The following is a 27,501-nucleotide window of genomic DNA, read 5'->3' on the forward strand; positions in this document are numbered from 1 at the left end:
CGAGGCGGTGGGGAGGGGGTGGATCACCTGAGGTCAGGAGTTTGAGACCAACCTGGCCAACGTGGCAAAACCCCATCTCTAGTAAAAAAAAAATACAAAAATTAGCCAGGCATGGTGGTGGGTGCCTGTAATCCCAGCTACTCAGGAGGCAGAGGCAAGAGAATCGCTTGAACCTGGAGGCAGAGGTTGCAGTGAGCCAAGATGGCACCATTGCACTCCAGCCTCGGTGACAGAATAAGACTCCATCTCAAAAAAAAAAAAAAAAAGAAAAAAAAAAAGGAACTAGGCCGGGTGCGGTGGCTCATGCCTGTAATCCCAGCACTTTGGGAGGCCAAGGCTGGCAGATCACCTGAGGTCAGGAGTTCAAGACCAGCCTGGCCAACATGGTGAAACCCTGTCTCTACTAAAAATACAAAAATTAGCTGGGTGTGGTGGTAGGTGCCTGTAATCTCAGCTACTTGGGAGGCTGAGGCAGGGGGAATTGCTTGAACCCAGGAGGCAGAGGTTGCAGTGAGCCGAGATTGCACCATTGCACTCCAGCCTGGGTGACGGAGCAAGACTCCGTCTTTAAAAGAAAAAAAAGAAAAAAAAAAACTAAAGTGCCATAGAATTTGTGCATTAACAGTAGAGTCACCCTAAAAGATCAGGATCTTCAACCTACAGGCAAATAAACCCATAGCATTTATTTGTCCAAGCCGCTCTATATGGAGGTTGTTCCGCCACAGTAGCCTAGCCTGGATCCTAATTCTGAAATGAGCAGTTGTAACAGATACCAGCAGGTCTGATTTCACCTGTATTCTGCACCCTTTCTTGGTATCTGAGGAAGGCTTGGATGATCCCGTACTCACAGTGAGTAAGGTTGCAGCTGAGATCTAAGGCCTGAGAAATGTGCAAACAAACACAGTCCCCTAACATCCTTCAAGTACTAATATGCCAGATACAATCCCATCAAATCCTCACAATAGCCCTTTGAGATAGGGAGATATAGTTGGCTGCACCTTCTTGGAGCTTCTTCCCAAATCTACTCTCTCTCTGACAAGGACACAAGTCAAGAGGAACTGAAACTGGGGAGACTGGAAAGCACAACAGCTGCAGAAACCCAGAATTAGGATGCAGAGCTACAGCCAAACAGTAGGCTCCCACTTTGAGCAGCTAACTAGAGTGAGCGCCTACTGTTTGCCAGGCCCGAGCTAAGCATGAGATGCAGTGGTGAGCAAGCCAATGAGGGCCTGCCCACTTGAAGCTTGCTGCCTAGGTGGGAGGAGACCGAGGTTCAACAGAAAATCATGCATGTGATCATTAAAGTTGGGAAGAAAGTTAGGGAGGAAAAGACTACTGGGCCCAAAGTCATGAGGAGCTTCAGGTAGGGGATAGGAATGGAGTCAGGTATGGAAGGCACAGTAACTGGGATGGGGGCTGACCTCTGGGGGATAGAGGGACATGGAAAAGACATTGGTTCCTCCCAATAAGGGAACTTAGTAGTCTCACCAGCACAAGGAGGCTGTCTGCATGTTTTTTATGGCACTACAAACGTGGCACCTTTGCCCATAATAGTCCTAAAACCTGTCCTGTGCCCTAAGAATTTGACCTAAAGACTCTCTCACACTTTCTTGGTTTTACCCCAAGATGATTATTTTCAAAATGTATTTTAAAAAGAAGGAGCTGTGACTTCAGCTATTAACAAAATAACACTCCATATGTTTCTATCAAAAAGGCAATTTTTTGTGATTGAAGAACTCAGAGCCTCCTTGCTGAGAGGTTAAAGAGCCAGAACTGTGAGTTAGGCCTCTCTCTTCCTCTTTTGCTGATCCATGCAGCACAAGGGGCTGAGAAGTTTCTGGAAACAAGTCTGCTTTATCATTTAGGGATGAATTTGTCTGGGAGTCTCCCGCTAATAACATAACTCCCAAGTCCTGGCATATCAGTTCCCAGGGCTACTATATGCATTTTTGCAGTCGTCTAATTTAACTAGGGAGTAAGTAAAGTGGGGCAGTATTTTACGGAAGGATTCACAGTTTAAATGTTAAATGAGCAAACTTCTATCTGTCCTGCCAGGAGTTCAGGAGGGGCGGCCAGCTTTGGGGGGCATCTCATGCATAACAATTGTCAGCTCAGGCGTAGTACATGGCTCATGCCTATAATCCTAACACTGGGAGGGCGAGGCGGGAAGGTTGCTTGAGGCCGGGAGTTCAAGGCCAGCCTGGGTAACATATCCAGATCCTGTTTCCACAAAAACAAAACAAAAAACTAGTCAAGCATGGTGGTACAAGCCTGTGTGCTTAGCTACTCAAGAGGCTGACGCCAGAGGATGGTTTGAGCCCAGGAGTTCAAGATGGCAGTAAGCTATGATTGCACCACTGCACTCCAGCCTGGGTGACAGAAACCACATCTCTAAAACCAAACAACTGTCAGCCCAGCCCTTGGGTTTGAATCTGCACAGGCATGAGCCTCTGCCTAGTCTAGAGAGTCACTGGGAGCTGGGGGACTGTGGATACGGCTCCCCTCATGGCTTCCTGGAGGGTGAGTATTGCTACTTTCCTCTTCCACAGAAATCTGGGCCTGGGGAAGGTGCCGAGGGATTCAGGAGCACCAAGGCCTGTCTGTCAGGCGAGGGTGGTGTCAGTGAGGCCAGGAGGGAGCAAAGTCAGGTGGCTGGGAAGGGACAGTGGCTGCAGGGGGGACATGGTGTGAGGCCCACTTGGGAACACCCCGAGTCACAGTCTATACTCCATCCAGAGCCACTGGGAAGGGGTCCCAGCCTTTAGCCCCAACAGTGGGCTCCCCTGTGGTCAGAGAAGATGGGCTGGTGGCTCCTCGGATGGGAGCCAGCCCCAGGCCTTTCTGACTCACTCCCTCCAGGAACAGAGGGGCAGAGGCCCAGAGCGGAGATGGTGAGCTGAGTGAGAACTCCAAATCCCCATGCCTCTGGCCTTCTCGCTGACCAATCCCGCCTTCCTTCCCTCTCAGGCTGACACCACCCCTAAGGCCAGCAGCCAAGAGTCTCAGCAGTGTCTTCAACTCAGCCAACCCAGGAGCTGCTCAGCCACCAGGAAAGAAAACCGTGAGTGTCCTACCAGGCAGCAGCACTGAGAGGGGGAAACTGTAACACACACACACACACAGACATACATTCACACACACACATATGCACGTACACATGCACACACACAGATTCACACACACAGGTGCACGCAGACACACAGAGATTCACACACACACACGCATGCACACATGCACACACAGATTCACACACAAATGCACAATGCACACACACAGATTCACATGCACGCTCACACATGCACACACACAGATTCACACACACATGCACATGCACACGCACACATGCAAACACACACATACTGCATGCTACAAAACAAGAATTAAGTCTGAGGCTGGGCGTAGTGGCTCACACCTGTAATCCCAGTGCTTTGGGAGGCCAAGAAGGGAGGATCACTTGACTCCAGGAGTTCAAGACCAGCCTGGGCAACATAGCAAGGCTCCATGTCTACAAAAAAAAAAAAAAAAAAAAAGATTAAGTCTATATCCTTGGTTGCTGATCTGTGGGAGGATAAATGGTACATGTCCATATGTGTACACAAAACTTACCTGGAGAGTGATAAAATTTAGTCACACACTTTTAAAACTGAGAGCAGAGGCATAATCATTGTTCAATAAATGCCAGTTGCTTGATGCGAGCAGAATAGAGGTAGTGGTGCTTTCACAAAGAGAAGGGAAAGAGGCAAGAGAGAGATAAAAGAAGAAGGGGTAGCAGTGAGATGGGAGAGGAGGGGACACACAGCAGTGGAGGGGACACAGTGGAGTGAGAGGAGAGGATCTGGGGACAGGTGCTGGGGAGAGCAACTGCGTTGCTGCTCAGATGGGAAGGAAAAGAAAGAAAAGCAGAGGAGACTGAGACAGGAACCTGGTCCTAAGGGAGCTGTGTTTCTGCACCACCAGGCTGGTGTCAGACATGGACACAGTACTGTGCACTACCGGCTCTTATGCAGGCTTCATCAGAGTGGAGCATCGTGAGGAAAAGGGGAAACCGAGGAGGCACAGTCAAGGTAGGGACCAGTTGTGGCAGCAGGTACATGCCACCTTCCAGCCAGTGGTTCTGCTGCTCAGCAATCACCTGGGAGCTTTGAAAACAACTGCAGCTTGGACCCTACCCCCACAGGTTCTGCATTAACTGGTCTGGGAAGGGGCCCTGGCAGCAGAATTTATTAAAATTTCCCCAGATTCCTCTAATATGCAGCCCAAGTTGAAACCACCCAATTTCCCGCTTAAGGGGGAAGGAGAAAATGTTCCTCAGGCCCCTACTATGTGCTGCCCACTGCCCCACAAGGTAGGTATCCTGATGCCTGGTCTACAAGTGATAAACTGAGTTTCTGCAAGACAAAGGGACTTGTCTGAGTTGTTGCTACTAAGGTGCAGAGCTATGAGGGGAATTCAGATCTGACTTCAAACTCACACTTTCCCCACCCAACAAGCAAAGGTCCACCTATGGGGGGTGGACCCTGACAGGATCACCCTGGCTTCCCCAGTCGCTGGTCCCCACTCCAGTGTGAATGGCTCCCTGCTCCTTAGCCAAGGAGATCTTCGAGAGAAAGTCTGAGCTATTGCTGACAAAGCTTGCATCTGTACAGCTCTTAGCATTTTCAGAGCTTCTCCCACACATGATCTTATTTGATCCTCACACCTACACCATGAGGTGAGCTCAGCAAGAGGGATCATTGAGTCCACCCTACAGTGGAAGGGACTAAAACTCCAAGAAGCCAGTGATTTGTCCAGGGTCACAGAGCTCATTAATTGGCCTAGAGAAAACCAGAATCCAGCTCTTCTGTCTTTAAGACCAGCACTTTTTCCTATCTCATTCCTGAATCAGGGTGTGGATGATCTGGTATTGCTGGAGGAAACCACAACTAGCCACAGAGCAAGCAACTAGCTTAGCACAGTCAGGGACAGGGTCACTGCTTAATAGCAGAAAGCTCTTAGGAAAACACTGGGATGTAAATGCTGTTGGTTATGATGATTATTACTGAGCTATGCAAAGACGTTGCATGCCCTGTGAATCAAACATGGGAAAACAATATCCGGCAAGTTCAGGTTTTAGTAGGAAAAAAATGTTTTTGAAATCAAGATTAAATTAGAGACCTGTCTGTATTTATCTTCATTTGAAGCAACCCTCTCAAGCAGATGTCAGCAGGCCACCGAGGGCAGGGACCCAGCAGTATGGCCCAGGGCCTTCCTACCTGGTGAGAACATGCTCCCTGACCCCCGCCTTGTCCTGACACCTTGGCAAGGCGAGTTCTGTCCTGCTGGAAGAGGCATAGTTGGAAACCAGCTTGGGCTCTGCATGGTAAGAGGTAAGACCTCTGGGTGAGAGGGGTGTTGAATGGCACATGACTCAGAGCATGATTGCTGCTTGCCGCAGGTCTGTGGGGACTTCTGACTCACCTGTCTTGGCCAAATGGGATTGTTAAGAGGCCAGAGAAAAAGTAAAGACAGCAGAGTTGGAAACCCAGGAGACAAATTCCCAGGCTGTCAGAGGCAGCTCCTGAGGCCCCTCCTCCCTGGGAAGGTGCAGGGAGACACCGCAGGCCTCCAAGTATCCTCAGCTGACCCAGCTAGAAGCTGATGTCTGAATTCCCGAAGAGGGTCCCATGGCACAGTTGACCTGTAATGCCGCTCACGGTGCAGCTGAGGGGCAAGACAAATGTGCAGGGACAGTGGCCAGTGGTGCACCTCCCAGCCACAGCCTCTGGGAGATCCAGCATAGTGAGGAGTGAGTGCACCGCAGCTGGAAGGGTGAGGGTGGGCTCCAGGCTGCCCCTGCCCTGCTGGGCTCTGTGGGGGTGTGGACATGGTTTATCAGCTCAGGGGTTTTTGGTTCCAAGCTACAAAGTACAAAATACAATCCTAACTTTAGCAAAAAGAGGAATTTACTGGTCACTTATAATCGGTGTGTGAATAGTGATGAATCAAGGTTGAATGAACAGAGATAAGTTGACAAATAGCCATACATAAGCCAGAAAGTGACAAATACTAAAGGTCTGAACAAAGTGCTACAAAGCAGAACCTGGTCACATCTGGCCGGAGATGGAGAACCATCTCCTGAAGGAAGCTCAAGAATGGAAGAACGCTGAGTAGGAACGCAGGAGGTCTTTCGAAGGTGACCATACAGTGTCTTCCCTCAGGAGTAGAATTCTCAGACAGAGAACTGATTGGCTTGTCTTTTTTTACTTTAATTTTTTAAAATAGAGATGGGGTCTTGCTATTTTGCCTAGGTTGGCCTCGAACTCGTGGCCTCAAGCCGTCTTCCTGCATTGGCCTCCCAAAGTGCTGGGATTAGAGCTCTACCCTGACTGGCTAATCTTGGGCTATGGGCCAACCCCTGAGGCCAGGGGTCCTGTGATTGGCAGCTCCGGTGGACAAAGACTAGTTCCCCAGAGGAAAAGAAGAGCCTATCACTCACTCCTACGGGGTGGAGCAGTGAGGGATGGTGGGAGGCAAGACAGACATCCTCTGCAGGTAAGAGAGGAGGGAGAGGGCTGGAAATCAGGGGAACTGTCTGACTAAGGAAAGAGTTGGGATGATTCATGGATGAGATGGGGCAGGGAAGAGATGGGCCTGGCCCGAGCCCAGGGTGGGTGTCAGACATGGACACAGATTGCATTGTTTCATCTGCCTGGAAGCCACACCTCCCACCCCTCCCCTCCTTCTGGGAAATTACCCTCCCTCTTTCTCCACCCCCACCTGTGTCTCTTGGGTCACCTGGAAGCTACTCTGACATCCTATACTAGTGGCTCAATCCAGGGGTGTCACTGGACCCAGCCCGGGCCAACCATGGTACTCAGCCCTTAAGCAAAACCATTGCCTAGTAGGTCCTTAAACAAGTTTGAGCTGCATTTCTGTCCTTTGCAGCTGTCTACATTCAGGGGTCTATCTGAAGCCCAGTTCTTGCCCTTCTGGAGCTCAAAATAAAGCAAGGGAGGCAATGATGACAAACATAGCTAGAATACAATGTGAGTGTACTTATCTCATGTTTCTGTTTGTTCCCATAAGTGAAAATATGAATATCCAGGTAAATACACGTAAGTACAAGCCATGTGCACACATTGGTGTATGCAGGTACTGGAAGCACAGAAGAGAGGAAGAGGGGCTTCTCAGGTGAGAGACCAGCTGGAGAAAAGAGTGCGCATGAGAGAGCACTTGACAGTTCCAGGGAATTCTGCCCAGCGTGACTGGAGTGCAGCACACACCCCAAGGAGTGGCTGGGCATGAGGGAAGAACCTGTCGGAGCTGAGCCTCACGTGTGTTGGGAAACAGTTTAGATTTCATTCTCAGGCATGGGAGAAATGCCATCAAAGGTGTGGCAGTTTGGGAGCTGTGTTTTTGAGCAACACCTGGTGGCAATGTGGTGGCCAGGCCCCCTCCCCTGTCGATTGAGCTTCAGGAAGGCCCCAGAGCTACTGCAATCACAGAGGACAAGGGGTTCAGCGGCCAGAGGGCAGACTCTCACAGGTTGTGTCGAAGACAGGACGAAGATGTGTTGGGGGGCAGAGCCAGCGGCTCCCAAACTGAGTCATCAGCCACGGGCTGTAAAAGGAGGTTCTCAAGGAGGGGAGGCCAAAGGGGGAGGGTGGCAGGGGAGTGGAGAGGCTAAGGAAAGGGGAAAGCCCAAAGCGAGAAGTGGCAGAGCCAGGAAGCAGGCGTGAGCAGAACTAACTCCAGCTCGGGTGGACTCCCACGAGCTTGTCATGTCACCTTGGAGGAGCTCGCAGGAAACCCCGGGTCCACTTAAAGGGGCCCGAGTAGGACAGGAGCAGTTATGACAGCTACAACATCACTAGGAGATAGGAATTTTTCAGCTCTATGATAATCTGACCATGATACATGACCGCTGTCACATTTGCAGTCCACTATTGACCAAAATGCCGATATTGGCACAAGACTGTATATACATTTATTGCATCATGTTTTACTAGCTGCATGATATATTCCAATGGATTTTCCCTAACTTGTTTTATTTTTTTAATTTAATTGAATTTTTTGAGACAGAGTCTTACTTTGTCACCCAGGCTGGAGAGCAGCGGTGCAATCTCAGCTCATTGCAACCCTCTGCCTCCCGGGTTAAAGCAATTCTTGTGTCACAGCCTCCCAGTGTAGTTGGGATTACAGGTGTGCATTGCCATGCCCAGCTAATTTTTGTAATTTTAGCAGAGATGGGGTTTTGCCATGTTGGCCAGGCTGGTCTCGAACTTCTGGCCTCAACCAATCTGCCCCCCTCAGCCTCCCAAAGTGCTGGGATTACAAGTGTGAGCCACTGCTCCTAGCCTCCAACTTATTTATTACTCTATAGAGAAATATGTAGATTATTTCTCATTTTTCCTATTACAAATTGGGCTTTAACAAGCACCTTGGAACAAAGGTACTTGGATATATGTGCAAAAATGTATGCAAGATATGTTTCTAGTAATGGTCAAAGGGTACGCACATTTTTGTGTAGTAAGTGTTGCCCAATTCCTCTCCAAAAAGATGTAGCAATTTATAGTCTCAACAACAGTGTATAAAGTGCTTATTTTCTTACCCATACTGGATATCAACAATCTTCTAAAACTTTTGTCACTATATTTCATTATTCTTTGGATTTGTATTCCTTTGATTATTAGTAAGGCTGAGCATCTTTTCATCTGTTTCTAGACATTTGTGGTTTTTCTTCCCACACAAATGGAATTTATCAATTCTTCTTTTCAGCTGTCTTTTTTCCTATTGAATATGAAGAGCCCTTCACATATTATGGAAATTTGCACTGTTGACTGTCTTTTTTTTTTTTTTTGAGATGGAGTCTCGCTCTGTTGCCAGGCTGGAGTGCAGTGGCGCGATCTCGGTTCACTTCAACCTCTGCTTCCCGGGTTCAAGCGATTCTCCTGCTTCAGCCTCCCGAGTAGGTGGGACTACAGGTGCGCACCACCATGCCCAGCTAATTTTTGTATTTTTAGTAAAGACGGGATTTCACCATGTTGGCCAGAATGGTCTCAATCTCTTTTTTTTTTTTTTTTTTTTTTTTTTTGAGACGGAGTCTCGCTCTGTCGCCCAGGCTGGAGTGCAGTGGCGCGATTTCGGCTCACTGCAAGCTCCGCCTCCCGGGTTCACGCCATTCTCCTGCCTCAGCCTCCCGAGTAGCTGGGACTACAGGCGCCCGCTACCACGCCCGGCTAATTTTTTGTATTTTTAGTAGAGACGGGGTTTCACCGTGTTAGCCAGGATGGTCTCGATCTCCTGACCTCGTGATCCGCCCGCCTCGGCCTCCCAAAGTGCTGGGATTACAGGTGTGAGCCACCGCACCCAGACTTGACTGTCATATGTATTGCAAATATTTTTCCCAGTTCATCAGTTTTCTCTCCACACTCACCCCTGCATCCTGTCTACCCCAAGTCTGGGTGTGTCTCTCTGTCTCTCTTTTTTTTTTCCTTAGGAGTTGTAGCTTGTCACATAATCATATTTATTGATCAATTTCTTTCTTTCTTTTTTTTCGAGATGGAGTTTTGCTCTTGTCCAGGCTGGAGTGCAATGGCTCGATCTCAGCTCACTGCAACCTCCGCCTCCCGGGTTCAAGCAATTCTCCTACCTCAGCCTCCCGAGTAGCTGGGATTACAGGCATGCACCACCACACCTGGTTAATTTTGTATTTTTAGTAGAGATGGGGTTTCTCCATGTTGGTTAGGCTGGTCTCAAACTCCCAACCTCAGGTGATCTGCCCGCCTTGGCCTCCCAAATTGCTGGGATTACAGGCGTGAGCCACCACGCCCGGCCTGATCAATTTCTTTATAAAAGCTGGGTTTCATATGATTTTATGCTTGGAAAGGCTTTCCACATTTCAAGATAATATTTCTTCTAATTCTTTGATAGTTTCATATTTTACATTTAAACTTTGATCCATCTGCAATTTATTTAGTGATTGGAGTGTGGTAGGGATACAAGTTTATTTATTCAAATGGCTCTCTAGTTTTCCCAATACCATCTAATGAACCGTCCATTTTTCTCATTTGGTTTTAAATGCTGACCTTTTTTTTTTTTTTTTTTTTTTTTGAGACAGAGTCTCACCCTGTTGCCCAGGCTGGAGTGCAATGGGGTGATCTCGGCTCACTGCAACCTCTACCTCCCCGGCTCAAGCAATTCTCCTGCCTCAGCCTCCCGAGTAGCTGGGATTACAGGTGCACGCCTCCACGCCCAAGTAATTTTTGTATATTTAGTAGAGATGGGTTTCACCATGTTGGCTAGGCTGGTCTTGAACTCCTGACCTCTTGATTCACCCACCTCAGACTCCCAAAGTGCTGGGATTACAGGTGTGAGCTACCCCGGCTGGCCTAAATGCTGACTTTTTCATACAGTCAAATGTTATGTATTTTATGTCCAATTCACAGACAAGAAAACAGAAACTCAAAGAGATTAAGCAATTTGCTTGAGGTTTAACAAGGAGCTAGTGACAGCCCAGACTTGGAAACCATCTATACTGCTTTCAGTACAACCTGCCAGACAGGGAGAAGTCAGCCAGAGTCAGTGACTAGCTGGAGAGGAAAAGGACGGGTTGCTTCAACAGTGAACCTATCAATCATGGCGCTGAAAGTCAGGAAACTTGATCTTTTGAGCCAGTTTTAAGATAAAAGATGCTTCATGTGATGATGAGTACAGTTTGGGATATGTCAGAGTGGAGATGGTACCCCGATAAAGGAGTAACCAGGTGGAAATTTCCAGAACCAGAGTTTGAGAGAAGAGACAATAGCATGAGTCATGATGGGGGTCATGGGAACTAAGGGAGAGGGAGGTGTTAAGCATGACTACCATCATGGGCACAAGACCAGCATGGGGACGAGAGCAGCGTGGGGACAGGGGTGCTGGCTTCATCACGACAGGATGAGTGCAAGGAGAAAGAGGTTGTCAGGGGAAGGAGAGGGGCCTAGAGAGTTCACTCTGGGGCCAGATGGATTGCAGCTGCTGGCTGAGCCCCCCAATAAGCAGTGAGATACACAGACCTGGAGGTCAGCCTAGCTCCTTCCTGAGGGAAGATGGAGTGGAGTGGCGCAGTGAGAGAAGGGAAGGCCAACAGGGACAGGGGAGCCAGGAAGATAATAGATTTGAAATGAAGAAAGGACCATTTGTTGCCAAAGGATAGAGGAGGGAGACTGAAAGTCCTCAAGAAGCAGCCAAGAATTTTGGTGCCAAAAAATAAGGACTTTTAGATGAAGCAAAGAAATCTATAAGCTGACCCACAATGACAATCCCTAAACGGTGAGTACCCATATGATTGCCAACCTTTGTTGTAAAGCTTTGTTGTTGCACTCCTGGAGGCTGGGTGAGTTTACGATGCTATTCCAAGAAGAAGGGGGCCCAGAGAGAAGTGAGAGCCACATTGCCTGTTCACTCGTTGTAAGAGGCAATCGCAGACAGGTCACGTGCTAAATTGTGGCAGTAGAGACCCAATTCATAGGAGGCAGAGGAAAAAGCTCTTGCCAAGGCTTGAAGTCACCCTCTGTAGCTTCCTGGAGGCAAGTCTTGATAGCTGGGTAGAAATTGAAGGACTTGTGAGCAAGATTAGTTAGGTGGGGAGAAGCCTGCCTGTTGCCAACCTGGAAACTCAATGGGGAAAAGAAATAGGAATCTGTGAAGGTTTTTGAGCAAAGGAATAACACTGAGAAAGTAGCATTTTAGGAAGAATTGTCTGGCAGGCAATGTTAGACAAGGTAACAGAGTCTAGAAGATCCAGAGGTGGCTTTTGGGAAATGTTTATTTAGCAAACATTTCCTGGGAATGAATTACACATCAGGTACTTGGTATAGGCACAGAGATGAGCACAGATAGGCACAGAGAGCAAAGACGTTGGAGCAGGATGAGGAAAAGCTTCCTAGAGGAGTCAGGTTCTGAAAGATAAATAAGAATTTTCCAGTCAAGCCCCCTCCTGGGTGGAAATGCCTTTACCTTTAGGAATACATATTAAAAAGTCCAACAATATAAAAGGGATGCAGTAAAAGTCGATCAACATAACTTGGCTTGCAGTGCCTCCACCCCAAAGGCAGCCACCGTCAGTAGCTTCTAGCATAGAGTAGCGATTAAATTCATAGGCTCTGCTACTAACCTGCCTAGATTGAATCTCAGCTCCATCACTTGCTAGTTGATGACTTTGGGCAACTAGCTTAGCTTCTCTGTGCCTCAGTTTTCTCATTCAGATGAAGAGGTTGATGATGATAAGACCTAGCTGCAGAGTTGTTGAAAAAATTAACTGAGTTAAATTGTGTAAAGGGTCTAGAATAGTGCCTGGAGCACCGTGAATACACAGTACATGTCAGTACTCTTGTGACCCTCTGAGTGCTGAATGTGTATGTGTATCATCAGTTGGTATGGATGAGGATAAGATAGGATAGTGCATATACAATGCAAATGGTATTCACCAAAACAATGTGTTAGCCAGGCACAGTGGTTTACACCTGTAATCCCAGCACTTTGGGAGGCCGAGGTACGCAGATCACTTGAGGCCAGGAGTTTGAGACCAAGCTGGCCAACACAGAGAAACCCTGTGTCTACTAAAAATACAAAAAAAAAAAAAAAAATTAGCTGGGCATGGTGGTGCACGCCTATAATCCCAAATACTCAGGAGGCTGAGGCACGAGAATCATTTGAGCCTGGGAGCTCAAAAACTTCACAAAAAAAACACTTTTTGGTGAATACCAAAAAATTACAATTGTTGCTGCTCTCGTTAGTGCAGCAGTGAGGATGAGATAGGATAGTGCATACAAAATGCAAAGAATGGTATTCACGAAAAAAAAAAAAGTGTTGTTGCCCTCATTAGTGCAGCCGCGTAGTCAGTCAGCTGGCCAGTGGGAATCAAGGCCAAGGCTTCTGCCAAGGATGATCACCTATAGATGTGTTGAATAAATGAATGAGGAGTGAATCTTTCTTTGTTTTTTTGTTTTGTTTTGTTTTTTCTTTTTTGAGACAAAGTCTCGCTCTGTCACCCAGGCTGGAATGCAGTGGTGAAATCTTGGCTCACTGCAACCTCTGCCTCCCAAGTTGAAGTGATTCTCAGCCTTCCAAGTAGCTGGGACTACAGGCCTGCACCACCATGCCCAGCTAATTTTTGAAATTTTTGTCAAGATCAGGTTTCACTGTTGCCCAGGCTGGTCTTGAACTCCTGATCTCAAGTGATCCACCCACCTCAGCCTCCTAAAGTGCTGGGATTCCAGGTGTAAGCTACCACGCCTGGACTGTGAGTGAATGTTTCACCTTACAATCACAAGACTGACTACATCAGTTCCATGCTTCTTATCCTGATTTTTTTAAAGTGCAAAAGTAGGAAGAAAGGGAGTTTCTCTTTGTGCCAGAGAGTCTTCAGTAACTCGGCACCATTCCCTACCTTGCTAGCAGGGATCTGGTTTCGATTCCATCAATGAGAGGTACTTCTGCAAGATCTGGAAGAAGGAAGAGAAGAGCAGACACAAGACTGTGTAGTGGCTTCCAGGAATTAGCATGAAAGTCACCCATTTTGGTCTGCAGACACTTGTGATCATCACTGCAGTCTTCTGCAGTTTCTGTAACTTCCTGACTCTCTAAAAGCTAGCAGCCATCCTGAGAGGTAAGACTAGTTTGCCTTTACTTTTCTTCCTCCAACACTGTCAGTAGTTTTGTAACCACTTAATTCTCTATATTAAACCCCTTTCTGTTTGAAATACCTGGGGTGGTGTCTGTTTTCCCAACTGGACTATAACTAAACACTTTCTTTTTATCAGGAAAGGAAAAATTTCCCAGCAGTCCACCATCAGACTTTTATCCACATCTAGAGTAAAAAAGCTAAGTAGGTCACATGCATACTACAAAACCCAGCCAACTGGCCAAGGTAAATGGGATTACCGTAACAGGCTTGAACTAGTCCTGACTCCTCCCCCAGGGTTGGGCATATTACTGCCTCATATCTGAATAAAGAAGAGGAAAATGACTGTGTGCAGACACCAATAGTTTCTGCTACTAGTGCTTTGGAGACCCCAGTGCAGTTTGGAGGGTCCTAATAAGAAAAGTTGGCCTGAGAGTGGGGTTTGTCTTTTGGGTCTGGCTGATGGTGGTAATGAATGTCTAAGGAAATGGGCTTCATGATAAGGCTGAGATTCAATTAGAAAAGAATCAATGTGTTTGTATTGATTTGAGGTGGGCACTTGTATTTTCTTCTATGCAAGGCTAGGCATTCTTGGGACAAAATAGAAAATAGAAGTGCAGTGAAGTAAAGCAGGACTAAAAATTATGTGTACATTGTCTATTGAATGGACAAATAATAATGCTTCTCACATGTATTATATGTTTTAATAAAGATAATACTAAAAAATAACCACTTTAATAGTACTTACAGCATGCCAGGCATTTTTCCAAATGCTGTCTGTGCATTGTCATGTAATCCTCACAATAATATAAGGTAGGTATTATTATTATTCCTATACACAAGGTGAGAATGCTGAGGCACTTGAGGTTCCCCCTCTCAAGGTGAGAACCTCAAAGTGAGAACTCTCAAGGTGAGAACCTTGAGAGTTGTCCAAGGTCACACATAGCTTTAGGTGACAGAGCTGAGATCTGAACCCAGATGGTCTGGGCCTGAGATCATACTGAGAACATAAATTTGGCTGGGCACAGTGGCTCACAGCCTGTAATCCCAGCACTTTGGGAGGCTGAGGCAGGAGGATCACTTAGCCCAGGAGTTTGAGACTGGCCTGGGCAACAAACAGAGTGGGACTCCATTTCTCTTCCCATTTTTTTTTTTTTTTTTGAAACAGGGTCTCATTCCATTGCCCAGGCTGGAGTGCAGTGGCGTGATCTCAGTTCACTGCAATCTTCATTTCCTGAGTTCAAGCAATCCTTCTACCTCAGCCTCCCAAGTAGCTGGGACTACAGGCACACACACACCCATGCCTGGCTAATTTTTGTATTTTTTTGTACAGACAGAATTTCACCTTGTTGCCCAGGCTGATCTTGAACTTCTGAGCTCAAGCAGTCTGCCCACCTTGGCCTCCCAAAGTGCTGGGATTATAGGCATGATCAACTTCACCCAGCCCTTGAGACCCCATCTTTACAAAAAATAAATAAATAAAAAATTAGCTGGGTGTGGTGGCCCATGCCTGTGGTCCCAGCTACTTGAGAGGCTGAGGTAGGAGGATGGCTTGAGCCCAGGAGGTTGAGGCTGCAGTGAGCCGTGATTGTGCCATAAATTTAAGGTGGCTTTTTGTCACTATGTATTCTGTTCATCAATAGATGCCAAAAGAAATCACATGAGGAGCTATGACATTTGTTTATGTTTGTATATGTGTCTTGTTGCTGCTGTAACAAATTAACACAAAGTTAGTGGCAATAAACAATATAAATGTACTCTTTTCAGTTCTGGAGGTCGAAGTCTAAAATCCACGGGGTTGCATTCCTTCTGGAGGTGCTGGGGAGAATCTGTTTCCCTGCCTTTTTCAGCATCTAGAGGCACCCACACTAAACGGCCTCTTGGCCCCTTGCCCCCATCTTCAAAGCCAGGAGCGTAGCATCTTCTCTCCCTTCTGACCTCGTGCCTCCCTTTGATGAGAACCTCTGTGGTTACACTGGCCCAACCAGGTCATCTAGGAAAATCTTCCCATCTCAAGATCTCTAGCCCAATTACACCTGCAAAGTCCTTTTTACCATGTGAGCTTCCAGAGAACAGTACACTGGCTTCTTTGAGGAGCCATTACTCAGACTAACCTAATGTTACAAGGAGAGCTTGCCCTGGAGAGGGTAGGAAAGGGCCCGACTAACGCAATGAGTCCATCACACAGATAGAAGGGGCAGAGGCCACTGCGTGAAGGCCCAGGCCGGCTTGCCCTGAGCTCTTGCCTGGCTCCATCCCACACTGTGGCTGGTGGGGTGGGTGGGCACCTCATCTCTGAGGACAGAAGGGGAGGGAGTCCTGTGGGGGCAAAGCAGCTGGTCTTGCAAGAGTGTCCTGCTGTTGGCTGGGCAGGGCCGGCTCTGAGGAGCCTTTCCAGGGGAGCTTTGTTTTTCCAGAAGAAAACTGACAGAAGGACAGCTGCCCCAAAACAACAAGAACTAAGTGAAAGCTCTGCAGAGGTGCAGATGGTAGCTATGTCCCTCTCACGAGGGTCCTCCCATGTTAGCAGGCCACAGGATGCATGGTGCCATCCAGCCAGTGGTCCACGTGGGCCCAGCTTGAGTATCTTCCTGATAATGGAGGCCAGGATTTGCAGCTGGGCTGAGATGATCTGGGCAAGGATGCACGGTCAGCCTCAAGCAGCCTGCACATAGCATGCTGTCCTGCAGTGTGCGGTGGAGTCACTGGGGCATGGGGTGGGGAGGTTATATGCTGGGATAGTCCAAGGGCTCCCACTCCTCTGGAGGAGCTCAGCCTTCTACAAAGTCTTCCTCTGGCTTCTCCTCTTCCCATTGTCCTTAATAATGAACTTGCAATAGGCAACTTTTACAGGAGACTCTAGAATTATGAATAAGGCTGTGGGCTGGGGGTGGAGGGAGCACCCAGGAGGAAGGGCTTGGGCTCCCTGCCCTCAGTGGCTCATGTCTGTCTGGGGAAACAGACATGAAGATGGAAGGACCACCATAGGTAAGACACCTCACGAAAATGTTGACGCTGCTTTCTGGACTCTGGCTTATGCATGGAAAATATGCAAGAACAATGAAGTTCGTTGCCTTCTGCAGAGCACTTCCCCGGATCCCGGAGTGAATTTCATACTTCAGGAGCAGTCACAATAAAGTTCTTGCAAAACAGCTTCATGTCAAGCCAGCTGAAAGAGGTAGTTCAGCACGACGTGCCTTTTCCTGGAGGCATTACTGAGCTTTTCTTGCCTGCCAGAAAGTTTCCTCTTCACTGCCTTGACGAACACAAACTCTGTCAAACACGAATTCAGGTCTGCATGTCGTCTGCGAACACAGCTGGGGCCAGCGTCAGGCAGCTGCCAGCTACAGAGGGTTTGTTTTCTTAGCAACCCTCTCCTTTCTTGACAACAGCAGCCTGGAGCCAAGCTCCAGGGTGACAGGTATGGTCAGTGATTTGCCACAGTGGCTTTTGTCCCATCCCCCCTCAGAAGTGCCATCTGGGCATGTTTTAGCCTGAGCCTGAATCTGGCCAATCCTTACACCCCCGACTCGACTTCCTTCAGACCTGGCCTGGCTTCAGCTCCTGGAACCCTCCCCATGCTGAGCAGTGGCCTAGGGAATGCAGACTTGTCCTCAGCAGTGAAGTCAGGAGAGAGAAGGATTCTAGAAAACACAGGGGGAAAGCAAATGCTGAGAAGGGCTGGTAAAGGCTGAGTGGGAACCCCTCATTCCTTACGCCAAGCGGCCCAAGGCTCCTTCTGACTCAGTTTCCTTCCCTGAAGGCCAGAGCTGTGAGGACACATACCCAGCTTACCTCCTGAGGCAAAGCTTACCCCCCTGGCTGTGAGGGCAGCAGGGACTTAAAGATGACTGAAGCCAACCCTGTCATCTATCAGATGTGGAAACTGAGGCCCAGAGAAGTAAATGACATGCTCAAAATCAGAGGGTGGGTGAGCGGCAGGACTAAGATTATTACCCAGGACCCACCTGAGAAAACCAGTAGAACTGGCCTCCAATTCCCACCCCCAACACCACCCTGACATACACACACCAGTTGCAGGTGACCGTTCTGTGACTTTCACAGCCTGACGAGACTGCCTGATGACCTGAGCACACACCTGCATACAAGTGCGGGCTCAAGGGAAGCCTGGAACCCATGCAGTGGTCGTTACAGCCACCACTGTCTGCAGCTTAGCTCTGTGATGGCCAGGGTCAAGTGCCCGCCTGCACCAGCTCCTACAATCCTCATGTCTCGGTGGACTAATGATGAGCCCCAGTTTACAGACCGGCAGATTGGACTAGGGGAGCTTCCTTCACTTGCCCAAGTTATTCAGCCAGAAAGAGGAAGAGCCAGAATTTCTGCCTGGTCTGCTGACTCCAAACCCACAGTGCTAGGATTCTGCCCCTGTTTAGACAGGACCTGCTTCCATTCTTCCTTTTTTGGGATGTTCCCCTGGGCCTTCTCTCCAGGTAGAGGGCATGCATTTTGGCAGAAGGAGATCAAGGGTTGTAAAGTTGGAAAAGAATTATTAATCTCATACTAGTGTGTAGGAAGCCCAGGGACAAACAGGGAAGTCATGCAGATCCCTCCAGGTTACCTGAACCTCGACGAGGCAGAGGCCTGGGGCTGGGGCCAGGGGCAGGGGGATACTCACTTTGCAATGTATACCATTTTATATCTTTTATATCTAGTACTGTGTGCATATGCTGTCTTTTCAAAAATGAAACAGATGTTTCAGAAAAAGTTGCTCAGCTGTATTCAGAAGGGGTGATGACCCCAAAGTAACCCATCATACATGCTTTTTGTAGCATAAGCCCTTGTGAGGCCTCGTGGCTTCTGGAACCAGCCCAGGGAATTTGTTGTGACAAATAATAACCTGACACCACCTTGGCAGAGCGTTCCAAGTGGGTTCTCGTCTCTCCTAGCCCAGTTCATGCTTTGACTAGCCTGAAAGCTCCACTCAGCACAGGCCTGGGTATTCTCTTTCTTCTTAGGCATCCAGGAAGAGGGGCAGAGGCTCAGGAGATGCAGTTGTTACCGGCCTCCCTCATCTTTTCACCCCAGTAGCTCCTTATGTTACCTCTTCATCACACTCAACATGTCCTGGAATTATCCTATTTATGTGTTTCTCCCTGCCCTTTTCTCTCCCCAGTAAGCAAGCACCACAAGAGTATGGACTTGCTCCTGATCCTGGCACCTAGAACAGTGCCTGGCACAATGTGGGCACACAAGAAGCCTTGAGGCCAGGTGCGGTGGCTCACACCTGTCATCTCAGCACTTTGGGAGGCTGAGGCAGGCGGATTGCTTGAGCTCAGGAGTTCAAGAACAGCCTGGGCAATGTGGTAAAACCATGTCTCTACAAAAAATGCAAAAATTAGTTGGGTGTGGTGGTGCGCACCTGTAGTCCCAGCTACTTGCAGGGCTGAGGCGGGAGGATCACCTGAGCCCAGGAGATTGAAGCTGCAGTGAGCCAAGATCATACCACTGCACTCCAGCCTGGGCAACAAAGTGAGACCCTGTCAAAAAAAAAAAAAAAAAAAAGCTTTCTTGAATACTTGAGTAATACAGACTCAAGTTGTCAGAGAAGAACTGAATACCTGCCTGAGCTGTACTACGCATTGAATGTGATGGTCCACGATGCATGTAAAGCTCTTATGAAGCTTTCTGCCTAGCACAGAGCCTTGCACACAGGTGCTTAAGAGATATTGAATGGAGGCTCAGAGAGGCTAACTTTATCAAGGTTACATTGCTAGTGTGTTCCAGAAGAGAATGTGGCTCTGATGTGTTCAACTGGTACTCCAGAGCCCAGAGAAAGAGGGCCTTTCGCCTTCTCCCTTAGTCATTGATATGGTTTGGATCTGTGTCCCCGCCCAAATCTCATGTTGAATTGTAATCCCGAGTGTTGGAGGTGGGGCCTGGTTGGAGGTGACTGGATCTTGGGGGTGCATTACCCCCTTGGTACTGTCATGAGTTCTTGTGAGATCTGGCCTTTCAAAAGTGTGTGGCACCTCCGCCCTCTCTCTCTTGCTCCTGCTCTGGCCATGGAACACATGCCTGCCTCTCCTTTGCCTTCTGCCATGATTGAAAGTTTCCTGAGGCCTCCTCAGAAGCCAAGCAGATGCCAGCATCATGCTTCCTGGACAGCCTGTGGAATAGTGAGCCAAGTAAACTGTTTTTCTTTATAAATTAAAAAAAAAGAGAGAGCAATATTGAATGAAGGAACGAACAATGAATGATGATGACGAGTCATGATTCATGATGAATGAACGCACAAAGGGGGAAGAGGCCTTCAAGACCAACTAGCCAAACCCAAATACTTGAAAACAAGAGAAATTAAGTGGCTTTCACTCATCTCAGCTTTTCTGAGAAATAAAGAATGCTACACCCTCCCCACCGTGTGGTTACAAGTCAAACGCCAAGCCCTGCTCCAGCCCAGGAGGGGCCTAGGGAATGCAGACTTGTCCTCAGCAGTGAAGTCAGGGGACAGAAGGATTCTAGAAAAACACAGGGGGAAAGCACGTGCTGAGAAGGGCTAGTAAAGGCTGAGTTGGGAGCCCTTCATTCCTTCTGCCAAGTGGTTCAAGGCTCCTTCTGACTCAGTTTCCTTCCCTGAAGGCCAAAGCTGTGAGGGTGCATACCCAGCTTACCTCCTGAGGCAAAGTTTACCCCCCTGGCTGTGAGGGCAGCAGGGACCTAAAGATGACCGAAGCCAATCCTGTCATCTATCAGATGTGGAAACTGAGGCCCAGAGAAGTAAATGACATGCTCAAAATCAGAGGGTGGGTGGGCAGCAGGACTAAGATTATTACCCAGGACCCACCTGAGAAAACCAGTAGAACTGGCCTCCAATTCCCACCCCCAACACCACCCTGACATATACACATCGGTTGCCCACAAGAGCATTCAGACCCTTGTAGGGTACTCCGCCCTCCCTGGACATCATGGAAACAGCAAAGCAGAACATGAGTCCCTTCCTCACACTGGCCAACAGAATTTGGAAAGATTGACTTTTGACACTCTAGGCCCAAGGCCTAACGTGCCTAGAAATCATGAGCTCTCTATTCTAGGTAACCCAGCATCCCAAGGAGCAGCTGAGCTGCCTGCGAAGCAATTTCTGCTGAGTTCTCTGGGGCTCCTACTCTCCCAGGCTGGCTCCTAGGTGAGCCTGCTGGCCTCCACTCCACACATGGGATGCTCAGATCCCATCCTCCGCCTTCAAATCAGATCCACACCTGGAACTGGCCTGCAGCTCCCAGGCCATCATTTCCATTGCAGTGTCTTGTCCAGCCCTCCTGCTGGGACTGCCACATCAGCCACAGCATTGGTTCCTCATTTTTGCTCACTCCCCTTGCCTCTGCCTCCCTTCCCTGCAAGCATGCCCAACCCCCGAAAAATCCCCCAACCCCCACCAGGAAGGCAGAAGTGGCAGCAGAGATGAGGATGGGAGCAGAAGGAAGTCCTCCTGTGGGGAGTTGTTGATGAGCCACTGCCCTGCCTGTATCAGTGCTGCTGTCCATTCCTGTTTCTTCCATGTGATGTGCACATAGTAGGTTCCCCAACAAATCCCAGTGAATTGAATTTCCTGTCATTTTCTCTCTTACCAGAAGTTCTTTTGTTCCTCTAACTCAGTTGCCTGACTGGTGGTGAGCACAGACATTTAATAGAGGTCAAGTAGGCCGGGTGCGGTGGCTCACGCCTGTAATCCCAGCATTTTGGGAGGCCGAGGCAGGTGGATCACACAGAAGTTCAAGACCAGCCTGGCCAACATGGTGAAATACCATCTCTACTAAAAATACAAAAAATTATCCAGCCGTGGTGGCGCATGCCCCTGGTCCCAGCTACTCAGGAGGTTGAGGCAGGAGAATCCCTTGGGCCTGGGAGGTAGAGGTTGCAGTGAGCCGAGATCACAGCACTACACTCCAGCATGGGTAAGAAAGCAAAATCCTGTCTCAAACAAACAAACTAACAAACAAAAATAGAGGCCAAGTAACCAGATAAGCTAGGGTTAGAAAGGAACTAGAACAAACATCCTGAGAGATTGTATTTTCTTCTCACTCCTCCATAAACCAGCCTCACATCTGGTTTCCTGTAGGTGCAGAGACCGAGGCAGGGCCAGGTGCTGCCCAGGAAGGAGCGGGTCTGGTTTCCAAATCAGAGGGCCGGAGCGTGAGAACAGCCTAAGTGGGCCGAAGGGCAGGGAGAGAGCTATATGGCTGTACCCTTTCTGCATGGAAACAGGACAGCCCAGCAGTGGGTGGTAGATGCCAGGGCCTGGCATGGGGAAAGAGCTTCTGATTGGCACTTCCTGGCATACCTGAGTGGCTTGGTAATTTCCCGTTCCTGGGACATGTGGGTGCTTAGGAACATTTTAACCCAGAGGCAAGCAAGGAAGGTTTTGTCTTGATCTTGCAGTCGAAGTAACAGAAAATCCAACTCAAGTAAAAGTAACAATAGGAAATATCATACAGCATTTACTGTATGTCAGGCCCCATCCCAACCCTCTCTACATTAATTGCTCACTCCTGTCAACAATCGTATGAGGAAGGAATCCTATTATCATCCCTATTTTACAGACATAGTCACTGAGTAACCTGCCCAACGTCATGAAGCTTGGCAAGCCAGGATTAAAACCCTGCAACTTCGCTCCTGCTAACTCTTCCCCCCTCCAGCCTTTTGAGATCAAACAGGCAAAACATCAGGTGTGCTGGGCTTGTGTAACCACGTCATAGAAAGGAGATGCAGGTGGGTCTTGGAAGACAGGGATCAGGAATTTTCTCTTTTTGTTTTTCACTTTTTATTTTTGAGACAGGGTCTTGCTCTGTGGCCCAGGCCAGAGTGCAGTGGGGTGATCACAGCTTACTGCAGTCCCAACTTCCCAGGCTCAAGTGATTCTCCCGCCTCAGCCTTCTGAGTAGCCGAAACTACAGTTGCACATCACCACACCTGGCTAATTTTTATTTTATAGATTGGGGGTCTTGCTATGTTGCCCAGGCTGGTTTTGAACCCGTGGGCTCAAGCAATCCTCCTGCCTTGGCCTGCCAAAGTGCTAGGATTACAGATGTGAGCCACCTTGACTGGCCTCTTTCTCTTTTTAATTTTTCTGTTTTCTGAACTCTAATCCCATGGCAGATCCCTGATCTCAGGAATCAGTGTGCCCCTGGCCTCCCCTTTTGGATCTTTAGTTCCTGTTTTCCTGTAGGCTGGATTTATTCTCATCTACTGCAGACTAATTTCCTCCAAAATCCACTGCAAAGCTACCGTCAGCTCTCACAGAGAAACAAACTGCCCTCCTCCCTGTGCTTCCAAGTTTGAAATTTCCAGAAGAGGACTCTGACCAGCCTGTTGGGTCAGTGCTGTCTCCTGGCCAGTCTACAGTGGGCAAGGGGGAGAGATCCACAAGAAGACAGTAATTATCATTCAAAGTCTTGGTGGGAGGTACCAGCTCCAAAAAGTGGGTGGACGGTCCTTTCCGGACAGGCAGTGCCCAACATCCACGGTACAATTGCTGGGAGTGGGAAGAGTTTCCAGATCCAGGCCTCCAAACACACAGTGGGCCAGGAGCCTCTGGGGGCTCACCAGGCAGCAGGTGGGGGCAAAAAGGAAATAAGAAGACTAAGAGGGTTACTCAGAAAGGAAATGAGAGGCCAAATGCGGTGGCTCACAACTGTAATCCCAGCACTTTGGGAGGCCAAGGTGGGCAGATCACTTCAGGTCAGGAGTTCGAGACCAGCCTGGCCAATGTGGCAAAACCCAATCTCTACTAAAAATACAAAACATTAGCCAGGCGTGCTGGTGTGCGCCTGTAGTCCCAGCTACTTGGGAGACTGAGGCAGGAGAATTGCTTGAACCTGGGAGGTGGAGGTTGCAGTGAGCTGAGATCACGCCACTGTACTCCAGCCTGGGCGACAGAGCAAGACTCTGTCTCAAAAGAAAAAAAAAAAAAAGAGGCCAGGCATGGTGGCTCATGCCTATTCTCCCAGCACTTTGAGAGGCCAAGGTGGGTGGATCACCTGAGGTCAGGAGTTTGAGACCAGCCTGGCCAACACGGTAAAACCCCATCTCTACTAAAAAAAAAAAAAAAAAAAAAAATCAGCCAGGTGTGGTGGCACCTGCCTGTAATCCCAGCTACTCAGGAGGCTGAGGCAGGAGAATTGCTTGAACCTGGGAAACAGAGGTTGCAGGGAGCTGAGATCGCGCCACTGCACTCTAGCCTGGGAGACAGAATGAGACTCTGTCAGAAAGGAAGAAGAAAGAAAGAGAGAAAGAGGTGGGGGGGAGGCTGGTAAGGAAGGGAAGGGGAGGGGAGGAGAGGGGAGGGGATTGGAGGGGAGGGAGAAATGAGAGTGAGCAGGGAGGGGCAGGAAATCAAGAGTGGACCCCAGCTCAATATGGGTCCCTGCAACAGACTGGGGAGGAGACGTGACTGTGAAGAATAAAGTGCACCTGGATTTACGGGTCAAGGGTGAGGAGCCAAACAGGATTTCTGTTCTAGTGTTTCTTCTAAAATCAGTCTCCATGGAGCTTCAGGAGGCCTGCTGGGAATTAGTCCTCATGCTTCCTCCCAGCTTGTACCAAACCTATTCCTGAGTGACAGATCACCCCAAAACGTAGCTGCTAAAGCAATAGTTGTCATTTATTACCTCTTACAGCTTCTAAGAGACAGGATTTGGGGGCTGCTTGACTGGGTGATTCTGGCTGGGGGTCTTAGTCCCTTTTCTGTTGCTTATAACAGAATACCTGAAATGGTAATTTATGAAAAAAGACATTTATTTTATTTTATTTATTTATTTTTTAGACAGAGTCGCGCTCTGTTGCCCTGGCTGGAGTGCAGTGGTGTGATCTTGGCTCACTGCAACCTCCACCTCCCGAGTTCAAGTGATTCTCCTGCCTCAACCTCCAGAGTAGCTGGGATTACAGGTGCGTGCCACCATGCCCGGCTAATTTTTTGTATTTTTAGTAGAGATGGGGGTTTCACCACATTGCCCAGGCCAGTCTCGAACTCTTGGCCTCAAGCGATCCGCCCACCTCAGCCTCCCAAAGTGCTGGGATTACAAGCGCGAGCCACTGTGCCTGGCCAAAAGGAATTTATTTCTTACAGTTCTGGAGGCTGAGAAGTCCAAGGTTGAGGTGACACATCTGATGCTAGCTTTCTTGCTGCTGGAGACTCTGCAGGTTCCCAAAGTGGAGCAGGAGGTTGAATGTGCTAATGTGTTAGCTTGGGTCTCTCTTCCTCTCCTTAATAAGCCACCAGTTCCACTCCCATGATAACCCATTAATCTATTAATCCATGAATACATTAATCCATTCATAAGAACAGAGTCCTCATGATCCAATCACCTCTTAAAGGCCCCACCTCTCAACAGTGCCACCTTGGGGATTAAGTTTCAACATGAGTTTTGTAGGGGACATTCAAACTATAGCAGGCTCTCCCATGGATTGCAGTCCCATCGTGGCTAGGGCTGGGTCAACTGGAAGACCTCCACACTCACAGGTCTGCTGTCTGGGCTGGGGGCTGCCCAGCAGGGGCTCCACAGGCATCTCTCTGCATTGCTCTAGGGCCCTTCCATGTGGTCTCCCCAGCAATGGTGGCTTCAGGGTACCCAGACTGCTTCCATGTTGACTTAGGGGCCTGAAGGCACATATTCCAAGAGACAAGCAGGAGCTACGTTACCTTTTATGAGCTAGTCTTGGAAGTCACACAGCATCATCTCCACAGCACTAGACCAACAGAGGCAATTTCAAAGGTTCACCCAGGTTCAAGGCCATGGAGCATGCCCCACCTCTCCAAGGAGGGACGTCACTATAACACTGCAAGAACGTATGGCATGGGATGTGGCCGGTGCGGCCATCTTTGGCAGTCTGACACTGTAGCTTCATCCCAAGCTACGCCTCTTTTTTGTTATAATTCAAACCATATAGAACATAAAGTAAAAAGTGAAAGTACCTGCCGGGCGCAGTGGCTCACGCCTGTAATCCCGGCACTTTGGAAGGCCGAGGCGGGTGGATCACCTGAGGTCAGGAGTTTGAGACCAGCCTGGTCAACATGGTGAAACCCTGTCTCTACTAAAAATATAAACAATTAGCTGGGAGTGCTGGTGGGCACCTGTCATCCCAGCTACGTGGGAGGCTGAGGCTGGAGAATTGCTTGAACCCAGGAGGCAGAGGTTGTAGTGAGCCGAGATCATGCTACTCCACTCCATCCTGTGTGACAGAGCAAGACTCTGTCTCAAAACAAAACAAAAAATGAAAGTTCCTGTCTTATCCTGCTACCCAGAGGAAACCTCTCTTACCAGTTGGTATTCAGATTCCTTTTCTAAGCACTTACAAATACGTATTTAAGTATGAATGTGCTGAAAATTTTCCAGGGGCCCTCCAAGGCTACTCTGCACACTTCCCCACTCTGCCCTGTGCCCCGGGAGGCTGACCTGCTGCAATGGGCTCCCTCACCTTTGGGCTTCCAGGTGGGTTTGATAACTGGGGGGCACCAGGTGGAGATGGGAGAAAGGGAGGAGAGAGGGAGGTGAGAGTACTGATTTCCCCATCTCCCTCCCTGGCTGTCTCAGTGAGGTGACCGTGTCCACTACAGTCTCAACTCCTGTGCATGGATCCTCTGCATCCTTATCTCTGCCTTTGGATTACACTGTGAGCTTCACAGCAGTTATATTTTATGTTGATGACACAGCAAGTGATAATAGAGTCCCCAGTGCTATGTGCCCCAGGGGATCGCAGTGTGCCTGGTGGTTTCCATATATCCTGCCCACAACTCTATAAATATTCCTCTTATTAAACTCTCTGCACATTACCCAATGTCCAATGTAAGTGTGCTCTTAATTGATGAAATGTAACATACCCCCCCAGTTTTAAACGGTATGATGCTATGCTATTACATAGCAACTAACTTTTTTCACTTTCTGTATCGCCTGTATCTTTCCATGTCAGCACAAATAATCACCCCTATTAATACTTGCATGTGCCATCTAGAATGCATATTTCCTAACTGGTGTGACCTTCCCCACTGACAGACATTTAGGTTGTCATCAACTTTTTTCCCTTTCACAAGCACTGACACAATGAACATACTTGCATATGTCTGTCTGTCTAAGCTGTGTTTCCTTGGGTTAAACATGCCTGATATAACTTGAAGGTTGGCCAGGTGCAGTTACTCACACCTGTAATTCCAGCATTTTGCAAGGCTGAGGCAGGTGGATCGCTTCAACCCAGGAGGCGGAGGTTGCATCAGTGCACTCCAGCCTGGGTGGCAGAATGAGACCCTGTCTCAAAAAAACAAAAACAAAAACACACACAAAAATTAGCCAGGCATGGTGGCATGCACCTGTAGTCCCAGCTACTCGAGAGGCTGAAGAGGGAGGATCACTTGAACCTGGAAGGTGGAGACTGCAGTGAGCCAAGATCATGCCACCGCACTCTAGCCAGGGTGACAGAGTAAGACCCTGCCTCAAACAAACAAACAAACAAAAAACCCTTAAAGGTCAAGGAGTAGGTTCTGGAGCTATATCTCCTTGGGTACAAATCCCATCTCCTTTATCTAATGGGAAAGCTCGTCTCTTCTGCCTAATGACTGTGCAATTGTGGGTCTATTTAACCACTCCCCCACTCCAGTTCCCTTAACCATAAAAAGGTGATAATACCTTTCCATAGGGGCATTGAGGGGGCCAATCTCACAGGGTCAGCCTAAGGATCCAATGATATAACCATGTAAAACATCTTGTACATTCAGCCTCTCTAAGATTCCATTTCCCCATCTGTAAGATGGTAACATTACATCCCTGGTTGATTGGATTTGAGGATTAAATCTCATAGGGTTGTAAAGATTAAGTGAAATAATCCAAGTAAAGCACTTAGCACCATGCCTG

The 27,501-nt window shown here is 48.5% G+C and overlaps 1 long non-coding RNA gene across 1 annotated transcript in view; it reads right to left on the reverse strand.

Annotated features, from left to right (window-relative positions):
* Positions 1–2,068: 2,068 nt before the first annotated feature.
* The window catches only part of LOC117981474 (uncharacterized), a 42,278-nt gene continuing 16,845 nt past the window's right edge, over positions 2,069–27,501 (reverse strand). The window contains exon 3 of the long non-coding RNA XR_008626457.2: positions 2,069–3,505. This is a non-coding gene — a long non-coding RNA (uncharacterized LOC117981474). The remainder of the gene's footprint in view (positions 3,506–27,501) is intronic.

The sequence above is a fragment of the Pan paniscus genome, chromosome 7, assembly GCF_029289425.2.
Source record: "Pan paniscus chromosome 7, NHGRI_mPanPan1-v2.0_pri, whole genome shotgun sequence".
NCBI lineage: Eukaryota > Metazoa > Chordata > Mammalia > Primates > Hominidae > Pan > Pan paniscus.